This window comes from Amphiura filiformis, chromosome 14, assembly GCF_039555335.1.
Source record: "Amphiura filiformis chromosome 14, Afil_fr2py, whole genome shotgun sequence".
In the NCBI taxonomy this organism is placed as follows: Eukaryota; Metazoa; Echinodermata; class Ophiuroidea; order Amphilepidida; family Amphiuridae; genus Amphiura; species Amphiura filiformis.
The window spans coordinates 64,196,982-64,204,702 of NC_092641.1; the positions used below are offsets into that span (position 1 = coordinate 64,196,982).

The 7,721-nt window shown below is 38.4% G+C and overlaps 1 long non-coding RNA gene across 1 annotated transcript; it reads left to right on the forward strand.

Annotated features, from left to right (window-relative positions):
* The first annotated feature begins 3,470 nt into the window (after window positions 1-3,470).
* On the forward strand, window positions 3,471-7,189 carry LOC140169114 (uncharacterized). Its single transcript, XR_011861359.1, has 3 exons — window positions 3,471-3,580; window positions 6,031-6,171; window positions 7,100-7,189. It is a non-coding gene; the product is annotated as an uncharacterized lncRNA (long non-coding RNA).
* The last annotated feature ends 532 nt before the right edge of the window (window positions 7,190-7,721 follow it).

Consider the following 7,721-nt stretch of genomic DNA (forward strand, 5'->3'; position numbering starts at 1 on the left):
AAACAATTGTGAATATATTGTCCTGGACTAGGCGTCCGCTGTAACTCTGCAACGCATCATTGATTATCAAAGAATAGGCATAAAGGCCATGAAAACATGAAAGTTTAACGAATCGACCTGCCGAAGAGAGTAGAAAGGCCATCAATTGCGGTCACGACGGACGGAAATGGGGTCAACTATTATGATCCCATCAGGCAGCAGTGATTTGTTTTTCCAAGAATGTCTCTAATTTAATAAGGGAAATAAGTGACAGGCATGACATGTATGAAAATTAATAACAATACGCTATTTACATAAGAATGTGGACACATGCAAATTAGCTATTGTTATATCCTGATTCCCTTATCCATGGTACAGCCTACTTATAGTCAAGAATTATTTCCCCTATCCGCCACTGGGACAAGGGAATATAGAAAATGCGTGGGAAAAAAGAAAAGGAAGGAAGCCCTAAGAAAGAAATAGAAATCAACACAGAGAGTAGAAAAGAGCCTACAGAAAGAGGAAAATCACACAACAAGCAACGCGTCGGACAGAAACAATAGAATAAATAAAATACATTATACAGAACAAGCCGCGAAAAAACTAGTAACAATCTTCGAAAAAGTACTTGGAACGTTAGGCACACTCTGCCGAAATTCCATGCTGAGAATTTCTTATGACCATGGAAATGACGTATATTGTGTACAAAACATGACATCTACAACAATGATCTACCATTCCCTCTCCCCATCAATCAATGTTGGAGCACAATGGGAAACCGCTGAAGACATTGGCCTTTTTTCAACATTGCACGGGGGTGAGGTGGTGACAGTGTTCCGTTTTTTACACGCAATCGTTCCAAGACTTATTTCGAGGATTGTATATAAATAAAAATAAATGTAGACATTTATATAGCGCTTTATGCCGTAAACAGCCTCTAAGCGCTTTACATTTATTCCGCCGTCATTAGAATATGTCGGAACCACGTTTGCAGCCTACAAGTGGCGCAGGGTCCATCAGTACAACGACTGTGACTACCCCTAACAGCTTCCCATTGCACCTGGGTGGGGTGAGGCAAGCGAGGCAAAGCGCCTTGCCCAAGGGCGCAACACGGTGGTGGGACGGGGAATCGAACCCACGCACGTCGAGCAAGCTCTCAGATTATGAGTCCAAGGCCGTAACCACTGAGCCACCGTGCCCTCAATATAATGATTAATGAGTGGCGTAGCCATGCAGGACTTTTCTTCAGTGGGTGAAAGTGGGTGCAATGTCACCGATCTTCAATGTCTCGAAAATTAATTGGAAGAATACCCGTATACGTATTCTGAATCCATTCTATTTCGACTCATTTCGGCCCATTTCTCTCAACCCATTTTGATCCATTTCGACCAATTTCGATCTATACAACTTCTCATAATTTATATAGATAATACCTAGCCGCCATATTTGGTGTATTTGTGAAAAACACATTTGTTTAAACTTTGACACAGTTTACAATACTTATATAATTATGCTAAGTTTCACCCATTTCGCATTTAGTATACGTCAATTTCCAGGCTGCAGGTTAACTATATTATATGACATTTTGTTACTTTTTCTAGCATGGAAATGTGAGGATCTGGCATGTACCGATTATTGTACCGAAAATAAAGGTGATTGTGACGACCCCAACGACCAATATTTCAAAGATGCATGTTCCCTAACGTGTGGAGTTTGTAAAGGTAAGAAAAACATTTTTTATCTTTCTTGCACAACACTCACTAAAAGACCTAGCACCACAGATATTGGAACACCAATATCTGTGCTAGCACGGAGCATATGAGCAACAGAGTAATCGACCGCAAGCAGACACATTATGAGGTTGCAGTTGCATTACTAACGCGAACATATTATATTATGACAGGTATTATAATGATTCACCAAGCGCTTGCTCTTGAATGCCGATCTGATTATTCTGATATAAATCTTGTGTATGATGTCAGAATAATGATGTAGCGATAGATCTTGAGTTGAAAGTTGCGCATCTACTTATGACGAACTTGTCAAAGAGGTTTACCCCCCGGGTTTAGAGTGTACACCACTAAATACAAGTCTCCTACACCCTGGGAGGAAAAAAATCAGTGTTTCAAACGAGGAAACATGCCGCAGTACGACTTAATTCAATACATTAGAAAAAGCTTAAAACCCAACTATTAGGCCCTGATTCATATTTAATCCTCATTTAGGCCTGGGAAATAGATTGTCTGTGTAAAATGAGCAGGATCCGACTTTTTATGTCGATTTGGCTCAACTTTCAAAATATATTACATTTTAGAAACACCAAGCTGTTTGTGAGGTGGCGTAAGCTGTATAGGCTATGGGGATCTAGTCGGCATTTTCTGGAAAAAATGCCGGACTCCGTATATAATTTCTACAATGGATGTCTTCATCAGGCCTTAGACTTGCAGAAAGGGCAAGTTTTGAAGAACTGAGTCAATAGGGGCTATTTACTGGTGTGCACCCGTTACCGATACCGATCTGATTATTCTGAAAATCATTGTGCAGGCTGCTGGTTAACAATGAGATTTTGTTACTTTTCTTAGTATGGGAATGTGTGGATCTGGAATATGCTAATTATTGTACCGCATATAAAGACACATGTGACACGGACCAAGATTTTAAAGTTGACTGTCCCAAAACGTGTGGAGATTGTGGTAAGAAAATCATTTTTATCTTTATTGCACTAACTATTAGGAAGTAGTAACTTTAATATTTGCCGAATTGTAAACTTGTAAAAAGGTATGAGTAGCCTTATTTGTTTTACACAAATGGACCAAATTATAGCGTCACACGTCATTGCGTTACGTCACAATGGTTTCATTATGTAAAAAAGAGACCGTTTTAAACAGTCTTAATGTTGCATTTGAGTCAATAGGAGTCAATACTCTCAAACAGTACAGTAGGTCAGGTTTATTCATGTGTTAAAGAAAATTGACTCAGGTGCAACTTTAGAAACGGCCTCTTTTCTTACACAATTAACCATTGTGACTGAATGCAATGATGCGTGGCGCTGTAAATTGGCTTACATGTTTAAAAAAATATAAGGGTATACATACCTTTACATTTTTTTTCCGACTTATTTTAAACACTTACTTTAAAAAGGAAATGGGCGTACCAAAGAAAAGTGCCCATGATGCAGGGTATTGTAATTTTTTGACATCAAGTAAATAACCGCAGATTCCGTGGGACCCGAACTAAAACGTCGATGTTATTGTAGCCTTTTCCTGAGTGGTTGGGATGTTTCTCCTATGTATTAGTGTCCGTACAGTTAAAACTCTCAGCGCACAGTATACCTTATCATAGTACACCGTTTGGGATGCTAGGCCTGGAGGTGGACTAAGGCCTGGCGGATGGTGTTGACTGGTTTAGATACCGTTTTGATATATATTCTGAAATTCTTTTTGCAGGCGGCAGGTTAACTATGATATTTTGTTATTTTTCCTAGCATGTGTGGATAGGAGCGATTTTTGTCGTGACGAAAATAAACGTTTTTGTGACGATGACGATCAATTCAATTATGCATGCCCTGTAACGTGTGGAATTTGTCCAGGGCGTCCACAAGGTAAGTAAAGCATTTGTATCTTTCTTGAACTAATTAATATGAGAAAGTAGTTTTAACAGTAAATCACTAAAGGGCTTACCCGGGGGGCTTCAAGTAGCGCGGAGCATTATGAGCATTATGAGCAGCAGAGTATTTGAGAGTATTAAAACCCACACATTTTGATATTAGCAGCTGCATTAGGGACGCGCCATTAGATATTATCGGGGGGGGGGGGGGGGGGGGAGTTTTTTGAAGAAATTTTTTTGCCTCACTGATAAACATGGGTAGCATTTTTGGCGTTTTGGTACCTGAATGACCCGTCTTTCTAAGACACTTTTGCCATATGGACTGTCTTTTTTTCCAATTTTTTTTGGAAAATAGCTAAATTTTGCTTCAATTTTAAAATGTCTCTAAATTTTTGTGGACTGTTTGTAGAAAGTAAGACAATTCGCCCTAAAGGGCTTAGCCCGGGGGCTTCAAGTAGCACGGAGTATATGAGCAACCGAGTAATTCAGAGTATTAAAGCCGACACATTATGAGGTTAGCAGCTGCATTACTAATGCAAACATAAAATGACAGATAATGAATTACACCAAACGCTTGCTCTTGTACACGGTGAATGCCGCTCTGATTATCCAGATATAATTCTTTGAGCACTGAGGCTGCAGGTTAACTATAACAAATCACATATTTTTAATCTAGAGACAAAAGTTCACTCATAATTATTTTTTTTTTAAATTAGGCCCTCAATTATGGTCAAAATTGTCACCAAAATTGGTAAGAATCAAATTTGGTATATTTCGGTCCATATTTTGACAAAATAGTAACTAAAATATTTGTTACTGGAATAAATTGTCTCTAGAACAACAATGGGCTTACATGAATGCATGCAAATTTATTATTTAGAAGCGTAATTTGTAAAAATTGGTAATTTTTCCAAATTTCACAAGATAAAATAAAATAAAATTAATAAATGTCCAGCCAAGCAGGATCCTGCATACACCCTTAATTTCCCTTTGTTCAAGGCAAACACAAATTAAATTGATATGGTAATAGCTTAAATGTGACGGATGTGCCAATCGTCATTCGGTATTTTTTCATATTAGATGCAAAGCTTGGCATGCCAGAAGGCATCAAAAAAGTTTGCATTCCTCTTGAAGCTCCAAAGTCAGGGTCAGTCGATCGGTATTTTATAAGGTTTATCATGTTTATCAAGCTTGTCAGTCAGTAGTCATGGTAGTAGGAATTACAAACAGGCAAAATATTTTTGCGAATTTGATACCAATTAGGGTCTATGTCTTTTTTTCCAATTTTTTTTGGAAAATAGCTAAATTTTGCTTCAATTTTAAAATGTCTCTAAATTTTTGTGGACTGTTTGTAGAAAGTAAGACAATTCGCCCTAAAGGGCTTAGCCCGGGGGCTTCAAGTAGCACGGAGTATATGAGCAACCGAGTAATTCAGAGTATTAAAGCCGACACATTATGAGGTTAGCAGCTGCATTACTAATGCAAACATAAAATGACAGATAATGAATTACACCAAACGCTTGCTCTTGTACACGGTGAATGCCGCTCTGATTATCCAGATATAATTCTTTGAGCACTGAGGCTGCAGGTTAACTATAACAAATCACATATTTTTAATCTAGAGACAAAAGTTCACTCATAATTATTTTTTTTTTTTAAATTAGGCCCTCAATTATGGTCAAAATTGTCACCAAAATTGGTAAGAATCAAATTTGGTATATTTCGGTCCATATTTTGACAAAATAGTAACTAAAATATTTGTTACTGGAATAAATTGTCTCTAGAACAACAATGGGCTTACATGAATGCATGCAAATTTATTATTTAGAAGCGTAATTTGTAAAAATTGGTAATTTTTTTTAAATTTCACAAGATAAAATAAAATAAAATTAATAAATGTCCAGCCAAGCAGGATCCTGCATACACCCTTAATTTCCCTTTGTTCAAGGCAAACACAAATTAAATTGATATGGTAATAGCTTAAATGTGACGGATGTGCCAATCGTCATTCGGTATTTTTTCATATTAGATGCAAAGCTTGGCATGCCAGAAGGCATCAAAAAAGTTTGCATTCCTCTTGAAGCTCCAAAGTCAGGGTCAGTCGATCGGTATTTTATAAGGTTTATCATGTTTATCAAGCTTGTCAGTCAGTAGTCATGGTAGTAGGAATTACAAACAGGCAAAATATTTTTTTTTTTTTTTTTCCAATTAGGGTCTATATTAAAATTCATATATGAAAAAAAAAACCGCGGTCCTATTTTTTCATATTTGAGTCGATCGAAAAGTGCAATGCAAACAAGGGCATTATTACCTTCTCCTCCACCTCATGTACCTTTTTACCCCTCCCACCGGAAAAATCCCACTACACTACTGGTGCAGCATGCTATACCAATCCGTAGTCCTAAAATTCTGATGTTGTATAGCCTTAATTTTCTCACTATGCAGTTGCTCCACCCCAGAATGAAATTTCCCTGATCGGCAAACCTACCAGCCAAAGTTCTACACATGCTTCCCAGGGCACCTCTGACCACGCAGTGGATGGCAACACCAACGGATATTATTTCTCTGAGTCTTGCACACATACAGGTGAGTGCGAAAGTTGATTTATAACTAACTTTGTTACAAAGGGATGTAAAGGGAGCTGACATTTTCTTCGGAAAGGGGGGGGGCGAAATTTACAAAAAGTCTGCGTCAATGATAAAATTGCAACCCCTATTTCGGCAACAAAATTTTATGGTCCCACACCACCACCGATACCCCTTAGGCTAAAATTGTCCCGGAAAATTGTATGAAATCTGTCTTTTGAATAAAATAAACACACTATCTGAAAATACCTAATGTCTCGATTTTGTTGTTAGTCTGGCAGCGCAAAAGATGTCTACTACAGGTAAAAAAGACTAAAATGCAACTTGTCTGTTGTATTTTCTCAGTTTCTGTAGCCTTCTCCACTACGTACGAAGCGACAAGGATTTATCAGTCTGAGCAACCTCGGACTAACTACAATCTACGAAAAAAGTCCTTGGAACGCTTGGTACACTCTGTCGAAATTCCGTGCAGCATTTCATATGATCATGGAAATGACGTAGATTTTTCCTGGGAACAAGCATGACATCTACAACAAGGATTTACCCTTCCCCTCTCCCCCATCAATCAATGTTGGAACACATTGGGAAACAGCTGAAGACTTTGGTATTTCTCAACATTGCACGGGGGAGAGGGGGTGACAGTTTTCCGTTACTAACACGCCCCGGGTAACACGCAAGCGTTTCAAGACTTTTTTCGTTGATTGTAGGTCCTGTGGTACTTTGTCGGCCCTGGACAATCCTAGGCCTATACATAGTCATTATTATCTAGCACTATACATGCTATGGTCATAGTTGTCGCTACAGCACTAGGGCAGACACTTTTTTAAATTTTATATATGTATACACGAGTATAATTATTAATGATTCAAAATGATTTGATGCAACAGACCAATATAATAATGTCCTATTTATTCGTTTCATGTGTTCAGCATTTAATAATGTAGGAAACCCTTGGTGGGCCGTTGACATGCAGCAAGACGAATGTGTTGATAAAGTTGTCCTCTACAACAGAGCCGATTGCTGTGGTAGGTATAATCTGGTAGGCTTACAACCAATGGCGCAGCGTCATAGGGGCAGGGGGCACGTGGCCAACCCGCAAACGATTTGAAAATTTACTCCCCCAGGCTACGTAGTAGGTTTACCCGCTGTGCGTATGCCACTGAAATGTATATATATGAAACGTGACACATGATGTACGAGCTGAAAAAAATTACAAGGCTGACAGGCCATTCAAACTAAGGGGCGCACCATTAGATTTCCAGGGGGGGCATGGGAGTTTTTGAAAAAAAAAAACTTTGCCCACTAGTAAGAAAAAAAAAAACTTTGCCCACTAGTGAGACGAAAAAGAATAATTTGCCTCACTGATGTGTAAAAAAAAAAATTTCCCCCACCCAACTTTGTATAAAAATGTACATTAAAATTGAAAAAAAAATAACTGCGGCGAAAAAAAAAATTTGGTGCTCTTGGAGGCAAAAAAAAATTCCGCCGCCTTCGCCGGCGAAAAAAAAAAAAAAACTGCCTGACCCAAACTCCCATGCCCCCCTGAGAATC